The sequence below is a fragment of the Thermobia domestica genome, chromosome 4 (assembly GCF_964235325.1).
Source record: "Thermobia domestica chromosome 4, izTheDome1.hap1.1, whole genome shotgun sequence".
Lineage (NCBI taxonomy): Eukaryota > Metazoa > Arthropoda > Insecta > Zygentoma > Lepismatidae > Thermobia > Thermobia domestica.
In genome coordinates, this window is record NC_137457.1 from 199896170 (window position 1) to 199911767 (window position 15598).

Consider the following 15598-nt stretch of genomic DNA (forward strand, 5'->3'; position numbering starts at 1 on the left):
AAAGATAGAAAGATAAAATGGACAAAGAAAGCAACAAACGAAGATGTTTTAAAACAGATAGGAGAGGAGAGGACACTGAAGAAAGGAAAGTGGAAGGAAGGAAAGGAGGGTAGGAAGGAAAGTGAGGAATAGGGAGAAAAACACAACTGGTCGATGATTTGAAGAATAGAAGAAAATATTGGGAGTTAAAAGAGGAAGCTGAAGATCGAGAAATGTGGATGAAAGATTTTCAGACCTAAACCTAAATAAATAAAGCTTCATTAGTACCAGAAACTGCCAAAAAGCAGAATACTTAATAATAATAATAATAATAATAATAATAATAATAATAATAATAATAATATATATATATATATATATATATATACAGTTTTATTTCCAAAAAAAGGTGCCGGTACGCTGGACCTCACTTTCATAATAGTTAAAAGGTTCCATACCTTCCAGAGTATTATTATTATTATTATTATTATTATTATCAATAATAATAATAAATGTCCAGTAGCATATCAGTACAGTCTTCTAACTAAAAACTCTTACGTACATATCTTATATAAAAAGATGCTTTTGAAATATCTGATCCTTATATCTCAAGTTTATAATACAATAAACGTAATAGTAATCAATATTTCTTAGTGATTTATTTCTTGCTTTTTCTCTTTTTGTAAACGGGCCAAAAGTAAGCTGGTATTGTTTTTTTTTTTTTTAAAGGCATCAAGAGTTTCACAAACGCTGAATTTCAGTAACAACATACATACAGTACACTGTTCACATAATGTTCTTCAGAATACTAATAATGCTACCTAAATGTTCTACAAATCTCTATTAACTTAATGGATGAACTTTGCGAAAAAAATCTAGGGGATATTTTCGTTTAATTCTCTTCGTAATAACGAATAAGAGAAAATTAATTCGACACATTAAAATAGGAACTGAGCAAAGACCCCTCTTTGGGGAAAGTACAGATTGGGAGTCCCAACAGAAATTTGTACTAGCTTTCTGTCTAGTCGGACTTCAGCCACAGACAAATTCGTTTTAATTATTTCGTAGAGGGAGGTCAGTGTTTTCAGAAAAAAATGGTTTGTTCAAAACCTTTATGGTTTATATTGCCGTTTGAAGAATAAATGAAAAAAAGGAGGAGCGAGGACGTGCTGGCGAGCGTGAGATAGACGAGCCCAAATATTTCTAGTCCCTGAATAAATTAACTGGTTTCAAGAGGGAACAAAGAATGGAAACCTTTCCCTAAAGAAAAAAAAGTAAAGGAAAACAACAAAAACTCTGATATTCAATAAAACTACATATTTACTATTTGATTTTTTCTAAGTTTCTCGTCAACCCTTGTTTAATAGAAAGAAAAAGGTATTTCGTTCTCATTAAAAAGGTACCGGTACTGGTACTGGTTACCGCCAGAACTAAAACACACACACACACACACACACACACACATATATATATATATATATATATATATAGAGAGAGAGAGAGAGAGAGAGAGAGAGGGAGAGAGAGGGGGGGAGTTATTACAACTGATGGGAGCGGTTTCGTGAAATTGCTGTACTTATTGACAGGAAAATTTACATAATATAGAAAAATATGAAAAAAGTTTTTTCCGGGGTGGGGGATATATTACAAGCCCTTCATATATCTCCTTTCACTGATTCTACAAATGTCGGGTCTATGACCAGGTTTGTCGGCGTTTTCTCAGCAAAAAGAGGAAACATACCCATTACAGAAGAAAACATTTTGAGTTTTTTCTACATTATTGTGAAGTTTCCTGAGAATATGCCAAATGCATATTATAGCTGCAGCAAATTCATGAAACCACCCCGATCATTTATAATATCCCGATTTAGGTAAAAGATTGTCGCATTCTAATTTGTGCCCCCTCTCGTCGAAGATACGTCACCGCCACTGAACACAAGTGAATCATCAAGAATCATTGTGCTCAATATGAGTAGAAGCAGTGTATGAAAATAACTAAAATCAACAACGTAAGTTTATATATAAGAGATCAAACTCAATGAATAGCCTATACAGTGTATATTTCATACGCATCTACTCAAAATATACATGTATTATTATTAAAGGTTAGTTGTCCTACACTTCTAGGAACATACTTTAGTTAAGTATATTGATTACCGTTATATTTGGTGAAACTTTGACCCTCACACCACAACCAAGGAATATTTTTTTCTTAAGTTTCAAAACCTCCTAGTGTGATTCGAATTTTTTTCTATCTTCCTTCTAGTTGCCATGGTGACCTGAAACTTGAAACTGTTGTCTCGACATTTCTTCCCAGCACTTCAACCCCTTGCCCTCCCCTATCACTTCAACCCCCTGCCCTTCAAACCTCTTCCGCAGCAATTTCTTCGTGACAGAAACAAAAGAAAAGGGGCAGAGGGATATTTTTGGCACCTTCTTTTTTATATTTCTTTGCCTGGATTTCTGTGTGCTTGTGTTTGTATCTAGAAAAATCCAGGGTTCGAGGTATACGTGAAACTTGTTTCAATGAAACACCTTTTCGCTAGCGTTGCCAACACGTACAAAAATTATCGGGTCATACAATAATTTTACTCTCATATAATGTATAACACACGAACTGTATTAAGAAAACATACGATAATTTAACAAATGTCGCAAACTTCTTCAAACGTTACAAAAGCAATCTCTCAGATTTTTTAAAGTTATAATTTAAATAGTTATATGTTACCGTGTTATGTTTTACGTTGTGGTACACTATAAAAGTAATTTAATATATTTGCTTTTGATGCTTTTTTTTTTTTTTTACTTATGACTGTGATAATCCTGACTACACGGGTCTATAGGGTGTCTCAAATTAACATATGCACTCTTTTAAACCGAATGTTTTCCACTATTTAAAGCAGATATGTTTAAAGTTTTTTGTTTTTGTTTTTGTTTTCATACCTTAAGGACGTAAAAGTTTCAAAATGGCCATCTTCCACCATGATACATAGAAAATACTAGATAACGACGTAGAGCGCTATACTGATTGTATTGTTTCTAACGGTATAGCTCAAGGGCCTATTCAATTCGCTCTCTCAGATCTTCCAATGCTTTGATTCTTCGATGTATACCGTGTTGTGTAGAGTTCCCCAAAGAAAAAAGTCCGTGGGAGTTAAGTCCGAAGACCGAGGTGGTTAATCCTCGGCACTTTCTTTTCGTTCTATCCATCAGTCAGGGAATGTGTGATCGAGGAAATTCCTCACATCGAGATGAGGTCGAGAGGTGTCCTATTCTGTTATAGTAGTACCCGTCTTCAATATCAAAAACCATTTACGTCATTAAGGTATACAACACCACAAAAATTGTATACCTATCTGCTTTACAGAGGTTGTTCAGTCTACATTTGGCCAATTTCGACTTACCTAAAAATTTAGAAGAATCCATGGTGCCAGGTCCGTAAGTGCTCGATGTGCTTCCCTTGGTTCCTAACAATAGCTCGACAGCGTAATTTCCACTGTAATTGGCTTCTCTGAAGAACTGGGAGGGGAATCTTGTCCCACTTCCTTTGCACAGCTTTCCAAAGTCCTTCCACAGTTGTCACACGCCGTTTTCCCAAAGACCGCTTCAGTAATCCAAATCCACAATAGACCATAGGACTTGCATCTGGAGATTAACAGGTATCTCATTGAAAGGTATCACCTGTTTACCACTTGCCTCCTCCATCTCCCTGTGGAATGCGAAGAACAATCGTGAGGTATGTGATGAGGTCTTGTCCATGTGAATGCGCACTAGATTGGCATCATTTCCGTACATTTTTGGAATTTCATGCTCGTAGATCGGCCGCATGATCTGCTCCTGAAAATACTGCGAATTTATTTTGAAGTTATTCGCCACCCCACGAATCTTCACTTTATGGTAACAGTAGAGTAGCCTTGGTGTAATATGTAAACATTCCAATCGACGTGATACCTTTGTTAAATCAATAGGAACCTTTTGTATTCGTAATTGAGAAGCTTTTTTGTAAGTGTCACGTAATTTCATCATTCTGTCATTACAAGAAAGAAGAAAGTGTCACTTAAAGTGACATATAGATGTGTGAAAATAGTCTAACCATGGGAGGTGAGAAAGACATGTCAAATAATTTAGTTTCATGTATTTAGAAAACATGGGAAAATCTGGATAAAGAACAAATGTTAAAAGACATTGAATGTTAGGTAAGGATGGCGGGGGAGGGAGAGAACCCTTTGATGCAGAGTAAAGAAAGGAACATAGACACCTGTTTGTATGTGTGTGTTCCAGGGTGATGGAGGGGTGAACTCTAATGTCGTTTTTTGAGTAAAAGACCTTGTTTAAATTGGGCTGTGACTTCTACCTTATGGAAAAATAGCACTGATTATTTTGAAGGACAAAGATTTTAAGAAAGAGATAGTTAAATGTTACGTGCCACGTTGTAAAAAGTTAATGTATTGCCCCCCATAGTGAGAGACCGCACATAAGATTGGAGGGAACTGTGTTTTTTTTTGAGCAAAGGACCACTTTAAATTAGCGTTCAACTTGTTACGCATTTTGTTAAGGACCTTGGCACATACGTAGAGGGAGAGAAACAGTGACCCTTCTTACCTGAGTTTTAAAGGGGAAAAAGAGTGAATGAATTGTGTACGTAATACAACTTTCCCTTTTGTGCTTTTTGGAAGAAGTCTTGAAACAAGATTTCTTTAAGGTATTTCCGCATAAATGATTTTATCCTTTTAAAAACTAGGGTATTGAATTAATTATTTATGAATATTAATGAGATGATAATGAATATTAATGAGGTGGTAAAGAAAGGGTTACAAAGAATGATTTTTTGTGTTTTTTCGTATATTTAGAGGTATATTGGGATATATGTAATATAGAGCACTACATATTGTACATAAATGTATGAGATAATGTGGAAGGAAATGGGCGCAACTCTAAGAAACGTATTTTATGTATTGATATTGTATTTTCAGTAGCTGATATGTGATTTTAGCATAGAATATCATGTTTTGGATACTGTATGGGTCTGATGGTGTACGAAGCTTAGACGAATGACAAATTACATGTATATATGATTAGTTTGTAAGTGGGTACATGTATGTGTAGCTGATATGTGATTTTAGCATAGAATATCATGTTTTGGATACTGTATGGGTCTAATGGTGTACGAAGCTTAGACGAATAACAAACTGCATGTATATATGATTAGTTTGTAACTGGGTACATGTATGTATGTATGTATATTGGTTTTTGATATTGGGACAGGAATATATGTATCATATGGTTATCTTTCGTTTGCATGTAAGTGTTTTAAGAATGTGTTGTTGGGTTGCGTAGCTTTAGGGGATATACTAGGCTGGATGCAAACACCTGAAGTGTTTGTATTGTATTAATATTGGTTGTATTGTATTAATATTGGATTGTAGCCTTATTTTATCGTAATGTAGAGCTGTATATTTTGTTCTGCTGATATGCTAGATGAATGCAAACACATGAACTGATTGTATTATATTAATATTGGATTATATTGTAGGTTTATATTTTGACTGCATATGTATATAAGTGTTTTAGATTACCTTGAATACCATGTTAGGATGTATATATTGTGATTTTTACGTACGTAGATGTTTGTTAGACATGTCCTAGTGGTATTTGAAGCATAAAGGATATCACTGTGGTATAAGCCATTTACATATAGATATCTTTTCACTAGAGTATTTTAATGTCATATATTGATACCTTTACTTACTTCTAAGATGCTTGTTCACCATGTAGAAGACATTATAAAGTCAACATGATTTCCAACCGAGGATAATTTATTGTAGGAACATAAAAATATGATAAATACGTATAAATAACCTTATATGAAGCATACGTATTCTTCCTTTATCTTATATAGAATACAGATACTTCGTATTATATGAATATTTGTTTGTATATAGTCATAGGAATAAAACATAATATCGTAAATTGTAACGCTTTATTGTATTTATATAGTCTACAATATTCTATTTTCAATATTGGCATATTTATATACATATATAGATAAGATATTTACTATACTTAGAATATTGTTAATAACTTATTGACATATTTACATTATATATACGTAGAAGTACCAACTGATAGGTCTTGTGAAAACTTATGGACATATTTGATGATATTATGACTATGTTATGACATTATGGTACCTTTAGACAGTCTACTATTTACATATACACAGAATACCAATCATTTAACACACTTAATACTTTGATAACCATATGGCAATGTTCTATAGTCAGTAATACTGTTATTATTTAATCGTCGTCTTTTATTTTGAACTTTCTGATGTGTTTTAGTTTCAGACTTGGATACGATGACAAACCCAGGCTTACGAATAATTCTTCCTGGATTGTGTAACTGTTTTTTGTCAGCTTTATCCCGAACTAGTTGATAAAAATGATCAAAGTTAATTTCTTGTCGTGTACGATGATTTAAAGTTATTCCTCTAATTTTAAATACATAATCTACTTTTCCTGTTTGAACTTCTTTCATTCTATAGGCATAATTTTTTGGTCCTAAGCCTATAAATGCATCAATTTCCCAGCCATCAGGAACTTCATTAGTTAGTTGACCCAAATAGGAACCCAAAGAAAGTGGAGGCTTTTCATTACGTGGTTGTACAAACATAATACTATCAGTGTCGCAGTACAATACACGATCAGGATCTATAGCTGTTAGTAACTCCTAAAGTTTTAGACGTGCCCAGGAGGTGATGAAGGCTGCAAGGACAACATTGGAAAATTTCCATGGTTTGTTTTTGTTTTCAATGTTTTTATATGATACAATGAGATGCTGCTCTCCAATAGGCAATACAGTTTGTACCTCATATTGTGGTGCCCATAGATAACTTAAAAATTTTTCTGGACTATCTACAATTACAGATTGAGATAAATCTGTTCGCTGTCCCCATTTCCCATACAGCGAATTGAGAAATATTTTGGAAATATATCTTAGACCAGGATTTGATTCAATGTTATTTTCCGTTAACTGAATGCATTCATGGACATAATAGTCTGCAATATATTTCTCTTGATCTTGTTTAGTTTTGCACCAGCTAGGAAATCCTGAAGACTCCTGTTTCATTTTTAAGAAGGAATTGACATAATCTTTAAATAGGTTATCTTTTGATCCAGATAATTTGAATTCCCAAATCTCGATAATTTGTAGAATTTTGTATCCGAGATCTAAAGCTACATGAAGTTCAGGAGTACAGTATGTACCAGTAAGGACACGCTCAGTATCATTATGCATGCACTTGTTATTTTGTTCCATACACGTACGACATAACCCAAACAAAAGGCGATCATTAAATGTATATGGTAAAATTGGAAAATATAAGTCTTTGGGAGGTAAGATAGTACATTTAACTAATCCATGAATACTTTGCACTTGTGGAAAGTCAGGCCCCTTGTATATTTTTGGCTTTTCTACAGGCAATGGCTTACGTGCCATTACCCAGGGGTAAAGACTGGTAACATCATAATATGCTACAAACTCTTCGCTGGTACATTCGTACAACGCATTAAAACATTCTGTACGTCCCCCATGAAAACTATCTTTAGGTACTAGATGGTCGATAAGATCATGACACTGTGTTTGAATAAACTGTTGTAATTTTTTATCATTTTTTACCATGTGGTCCCATTCACATTCCCACATTTCAATGACATTAAGATTTAATTTTTTAAGAAATGCTATTTTTGTGGTGGTGTTTTCATACCGATCTTGTAGTGATGTACCTTGCTTAGAGGTAGAATCTAGGGACACGTGTCGTAGTGTAGGATAACAGTTTAAACACCCGTGATAGTAACATCCATGAAATTCGTAAACTGTATTTGTTTTACTTTGAAATCCATCAACCTTATACCTCCCGAATCGTTTTTCCAAGCCATTTCCAGAATGAAGAATTTTATTGCCAGTAGTACGTTCTAAGTATCGTAGCTAATACATTGCCTTTAGACTTTGACGATCACGATGGTCAAACCCATAAGGTGGAATAATTGGAATAATTTCTTTGGGTAAATATAAGGTACGATATGTTAGTATTGCCAAACTAGCAATAGTTGGTGCAGCGATAAAACATTGAATACCATTTGTTTTGTCTTCAATTAAGTTTGAAAATTTAATGACAGCCTCTGCTAAAATTTTAACATCATTCCGACAATATTCCATCATTTCCTTTTGGAGATTATACTCCTCATTACTTGCAGCACGTTCTTTGTGCCATATGATAAGTTGCTCTCGATCTTCAGTGCTCCTTGAATCAGGATCAAAATACCTTAGATCAGGAATTTTGCCTATGTAATTTTGGTTCTCTAATGTATTAAACAAGTACGGGAAATCTCCCTTTTGTAAATTTGCAGAAAGACCTAACGCCTTAGGTAATTTAGATAATTTAACTCCCATATACAAAAATGTGTCACGGAAGTAAATCTTTTGTCCTAAACGCATTTCAATAATTTTTTGCCCTGACATTATTACTTCCGGTGTAAAATGATGGTTTATGATCAAAGTTTTAGCACAGAATTGCATATCATAATTACTGCCGTTATGGGAAAGTACAATGATTTTTTTAAACATTGGTCGAGTTATTAATACATGATTAACAAATTCTTCAATGTTGTTGAAATCAAACGAACGGATTCCATTTTTATCGCCGCATACAAAGCATGTATCATGAAGTTTCATGTCCTTACACTTGTAACAGGCATGAATACAATTTACAAAATTTACGTGATGTTCTTGTTCTCCTTGTTCATTTTTAGGAAGTAACATTGTTTCTACATCAAAGATAATGTACAAAAAGGTATCTACATGCTGTATGATAGCCGTTTGAACAAAACAAATATGGTCAACGTTTACATATGTATAACATGTTTTACAATAACGTTCACCACATTCATGTTTAGACTTGCGTGAACGCATGTCAATCATATCACCACATTGGACACAAATTTTCTTTGTTTCGCATAAACTTTTTCCGGAAACATTTATTGTTTTATGATTGTCAAAACATTCTTCTGAAGAAAACAGTCTATGACAATCAATGCATTCGAGTTTAATATTATTATCATTATTACAAATATTGTGATACTTTTCACACATTGGACATTTGAAGTTACACTTATGATTTTCTGTACGATGATAAGCTTCCAAACAATACTGACAATAATTTTTCTTGTTTAATAGTGTTGTAATACTAGTAATTAATTCATAGTGTCCCTCAGTATACAAAATTAAAATTTTCTTTGATGCATGTATTCCAGGATAAATTACATTGTAGTTTCGAGTTAAACGATTTTTTTCGTAAACAACAATTTGATAATGAGGTGCTAGCTTATTTTGAAACTTTTTTACATCATCAATAGTACATCCATCATGGATTTCAATGTCAACTTTAGCACTGACACATAAATCCTTTGCTTGTTTCATCAATCGTTCAGGATGATTTTTCAATTCATATACGTAATTATAACGATGATCAGCCCTACCCATTCCAAGAATAATACTCTTGGGAAGACAATACACATCCTTTTGTACAGGAATAGTACATTGATGCATGTGTGTTACAAGATCAACATATTTTGCTGAACCCATAGTTCGTCCCCTACCTTTACGTGAATCAACAATATGAATTTTGAAATTTACTTTATCACCTAATAAATAATTTTCATTACTATTTAAAACATTTTCAATATTACGAAATAAAATGTCGGAAGTTAAATTTGACTTTTGACGCCACGAAATGTATATTGGTTTATTAATCGTAGAAGCAGAACTTTCTATTGTTATACCAACATACATATCATCATCGGCATCATTTAACACATGATCTTTTACAAATTCAAATAATAACTGAATATATTTTTCAGGATCTTCTATTCCTTCAGTTTGCATACGTTCAATTGTAACTTCCTTTCCTGTAAGTCCAAAATAAGTATATTGTTTGGTTGTACTATTAACAATACGAAAATATTCATTTGTTTTACCACTCCCATACATGTTAGGTTGTGATACAGTATTAGTATTAGGACTTGGAAAGTTTATAAAATTTTGCATGAACACGCTAAAGTCATCTGTACTTAAACTATTAGCTTTTCCTTCAGACACAAGTTCCATAAACTTCTCACGAGCTAAATTCTTTATATTATCTTGACAAAAGAAGCCTACATGATATAAATCAATAATATCTTTTGCAGACTTACATTTTTTCAAAACAACATGAGGATCACAACCAAAATGCATTAACAACGCCTGCAATAACTTGGAACAAGCTTCATTGCTTACCCTTGCACCCGTAGCATGACATTGTGTTATCACTTCCCATGTAAATAAAACTTCGTTTGGATTTTCATATCCACGTGCTTCTTGCGCTGACAACATGGTACAGATGACAGACTGTCCTTCCATTGTATTATTGACACACTAAATATGTAATTGCAATTTGAATTATTCTGTCTTATACAGTAAATATTTTACACAATGATGTACACAGAACTTTGATATTTGTTTTCACAGTTTTTAAATGACAAGGTTTCGTAAGTAGACTTTTATGATATGATTCACAATGTGTTGACCAAAGATACACTTTTTAAGAATTTTTTACACTTACCAGTAAATATAATAATAAAACTTTCCCCAACTTGTTTCAGTTCACAGCAGATTTAGTTGTAAGTTTACCGACACTACACTTGAAAGGTTGTTGGGAATTGCACTAACACTTGCCGTTAACTACAATCATAAAACTTCCCGTAACTTTTTTCAGTTTAGTATCGATGCACTACCACTTGTCACTCACTAACTATATTTTTAGTTCACCGAAGATATACTTTTAAGTTTATCGGTTAATCCTTTAGTACTTTCCGATAATTGTAATTTACAAAGTGCCGTAATAAAATTGTTTTAGACTAATTACAGCACCCAGAGTACAAACAGGAAGTGTGTTTACTTTTTATTGATTGTTTATTATTAACAGTAATAAATGGAAATTCCAAGAACTCCACACGAAGATTTCCGAACATTGCCGAAGTTAACCGAAGATGAACATGAGAGTTTATCCACAATTCCCGTACATGTTGGTTAATGTACCACACGAATGGTTCCGAAAATTGCCGAACTTATCCGAAGATGAACATAAGAATGTATGAACAATTCCTGTACCGTTTAGTAAATGTAACTTCTAAAAGTCTTATAACTTTAAAGATCAGCAAAGATATATTTCAAAGTTTATTATTAGATGTAACTTTGTAACAAAATTGGTATTTTAAAATAAATGATTTAACAACAGAGAGTATACCAATGATTGGCTTTACTTTAACACTAGTAATTCTATAGTGCGCGGCGCGGCTTGCTGCGCTGGATTTATACTTTTAAAATTTAATCTCGTACCCAAAGGCATTTAGTTTTGTAATCTTGTACCCAAATGCAGTTAGTTTGTAATCTCGAACCCAAATAGAGTGTTATCATAGAGTGTTACCGTATTTAAGTTGCTGTGCAAACTCCTTATTTATTTAACCCCTCGTAATAAATTACTCGAACACTTTGTGTGAGCATACCATAAATAATTTGAAAATATTAAAAGTTGTGTCAAGATAAAAATAATTCCAATAAAAACTGAAAGTAACATAGTTACAATTATTTTATTCGTTCGCTTCATTAGAAGCTCAACTTATTTTTCTTAACATTGTATAATGTCAACATATTAAAATTGTTGTGAAGTTATAAATAATTTTTAACAGAACACTCATAGAGTGTGATCATATTTAAATTAATGTGCAAAATCGTAAGAGCAGCTACGCTGTGAACTTGTAAATAATTCGTTTCTTACATAAGTTCGTTGGTAATTTTTTATTTGCTTGCATCCTGCGTAAGCTTTGAACAATCTTTAATTGTGAAAATATAAAAATTGAGGTGCAAACTCCTTATTTATTTAACCTCTCGTAATAAATTACTCGAACACTACGTGTGAGCATGCCAAAGATAATTTGAAAATATTAAAAATGATGTGAACTTACAATTAATTCCGATAGAAACAGAAAGTAACATACTTACAATTATTTTATTCGTTCGCTTCATTAGAAGCTCAGAGGAATTACATTCCGAAAATATTAAAATTAACAAAACAAACTTGAACATAAGAAAGTTATTTTTAACACAACACACGTCGGTTAAACTTAAAATTTATTACATGAAACTCTTTGATTGTTAAATGGAGAAGTAAAATTTAAGTCAGTGTTGCAATTGAATACACAAACTAACAGTAAAAGAACAAGTTCTAAAAGAAAAGTGTAAAAACAAAATTATAACACAATGTTGCAATCTAAATTGGAAAGAAAATTAAAAAATACAACGTACAAACAAAATGTACAAACCGAAAGTAAAATTGCAGAAGCCAAAATTAATACTACAAGTTTAAAAAATTGAAACTGACATGAAAATACAGAAAGGAAATTAAACAACGCTACAATCCAAATTAAAATTACAAGTTCCCAAAAGTAAAATAGAAAAACGGACTTAAAGCACAATGTTGCAATCCAAATTGTAAAAGAAAAATTAAAAGTACAAGTTTAAAAAAATTGAAACATGCAAACTAAAAAATAAAAAATACAGAAACAAAACTTAAAACACAATGTTGCAATCCAAATTGCAAAAGAAAATTAAAAGTACAACTTTAAAACACAATGTTATAGTAAAATTCCGAAACAAAATAAAAATTACAAGTGATGAAATAAAAAATGCAAACTGAAAACTAGAAATGCAGAAATAAAAAATTTTAAAGTACACAATGTTGCAATCTAAATTGCAAAATGAAAATAACAAGTAGGAAACAAATTTTAAAAAATGCAAAACTGAAAACAAAAATACAAAATAAGATTAAAACAATGCTGCAATCCAAAATACACAAAGGAAAATAAAAATACAAACATAAAACATATACGAAACATTATGTAGTAGTATAGCACGTCATTATTTTAATAACATGAGATTGCATCAACTTTGGTAAGATTTCCGGACAAAGTTGGTGAGATCTACGTGCTATACTTCACATAGTTCACAGCGTAGCTGCTCTTACGATTTTGCACATTAATTTAAATATGATCACACTCTATGAGTGTTCTGTTAAAAATTATTTATAACTTCACAACAATTTTAATATGTTGACATTAAACAATGTTAAGAAAAATAAGTTGAGCTTCTAATGAAGCGAACGAATAAAATAATTGTAACTATGTTACTTTCAGTTTTTATCGGAATTATTTGTATGTTGACACAACTTTTAATATTTTCAAATAATTTATGGTATGCTCACACAAAGTGTTCGAGTAATTTATTACGAGAGGTTAAATAAATAAGGAGTTTGCACAGCAATTTAAATACGATCACACTCTATGAGTGTTCTGTTAAGAAAATCAATACAACGAGTTTAAAACGGTTTAAACCAGATTAAACACCTGTAGCAAGGCAAACAAAAAAATTCTTATCATTACTAAGAAAGCAATTTTTTTAGACCGATAACACACTGGAAGAGCATACAAAAACAAGCAGGTATAATTGTTTGAAGTGTTACAAACTTTAATACTACAATTACAAATTATATTATATTGTGTAATATTACTGTTACTTATTTAAAATATGTTAAAACACCTGCGTACGAGACTACAAACTAAAAGCATTTGGGTTCGAGATTACAAACTAACTGCGTTTGGGTACAAGATTACAAAACTAAATGCCTTTGAGTACGAGATTAAATTTTAAAAGTATAAATCCAGCGCAGCAAGCCGCGCCGCGCACTATAGAATTACTAGTGTTAAAGTAAAGCCAGTCATTGGTATACTCTCTGTTGTTAAATCATTTATTTTAAAATACCAATTTTGTTACAAAGTTACATCTAATAATAAACTTTGAAATATATCTTTGCTGATCTTTAAAGTTATAAGACTTTTAGAAGTTACATTTACTAAACGTGTACAGGAATTGTTGATACATTCTTATGTTCATCTTCGGATAAGTTCGGCAATTTTCGGAACCATTCGTGTGGTACATTAACCAACATGTACGGCAATTGTGGATAAACTCTCATGCTCATCTTCGGTTAACTTCGGCAATGTTCGGAAAACTTCGGGAAACTTCGGCAATCTTCGGAAATCTTCGTGTGGAGTTCTTGGAATTTCCATTTAGTACTGTTAATAATAAACAATCAATAAAAAGTAAACACACTTCCTGTTTGTACTCTGCGTGCTGTAATTAGTCTAAAACAATTTTATTACGGCACTTTGTAAATTACAATTATCGGAAAGTACTAAAGGATTAACTGATAAACTTAAAAGTATATCTTCGGTGAACTAAAAATATAGTTAGTGAGTGACAAGTGGTAGTGCATCGATACTAAACTGAAAAAAGTTACGGGAAGTTTTATGATTGTAGTTAACGGCAAGTGTTAGTGCAATTCCCAACAACCTTTCAAGTGTAGTGTCGGTAAACTTACAACTAAATCTGCTGTGAACTGAAACAAATTGGGGAAAGTTTTATTATTATATTTACTGGTAAGTGTAAAAAATTCTTAAAAAGTGTATCTTTGGTCAACACATTGTGAATCATATCATAAAAGTCTACTTACGAAACCTTGTCATTTAAAAACTGTGAAAACAAATATCAAAGTTCTGTGTACATCATTGTGTAAAATATTTACTGTATAAGACAGAATAATTCAAATTGCAATTACATATTTAGTGTGTCAATAATACAATGGAAGGACAGTCTGTCATCTGTACCATGTTGTCAGCGCAAGAAGCACGTGGATATGAAAATCCAAACGAAGTTTTATTTACATGGGAAGTGATAACACAATGTCATGCTACGGGTGCAAGGGTAAGCAATGAAGCTTGTTCCAAGTTATTGCAGGCGTTGTTAATGCATTTTGGTTGTGATCCTCATGTTGTTTAGAAAAAATGTAAGTCTGCAAAAGATATTATTGATTTATATCATGTAGGCTTCTTTCGTCAAGATAATATAAAGAATTTAGCTCGTGAGAAGTTTATGGAACTTGTGTCTGAAGGAAAAGCTAATAGTTTAAGTACAGATGACTTTAGCGTGTTCATGCAAAATTTTATAAACTTTCCAAGTCCTAATACTAATACTGTATCACAACCTAACATGTATGGGAGTGGTAAAACAAATGAATATTTTCGTATTGTTAATAGTACAACCAAACAATATACTTATTTTGGACTTACAGGAAAGGAAGTTACAATTGAACGTATGCAAACTGAAGGAATAGAAGATCCTGAAAAATATATTCAGTTATTATTTGAATTTGTAAAAGATCATGTGTTAAATGATGCCGATGATGATATGTATGTTGGTATAACAATAGAAAGTTCTGCTTCTACGATTAATAAACCAATATACATTTCGTGGCGTCAAAAGTCAAATTTAACTTCCGACATTTTATTTCGTAATATTGAAAATGTTTTAAATAGTAATGAAAATTATTTATTAGGTGATAAAGTAAATTTCAAAATTCATATTGTTGATTCACGTAAAGGTAGGGGACGAACTATGGGTTCAGCAAAAT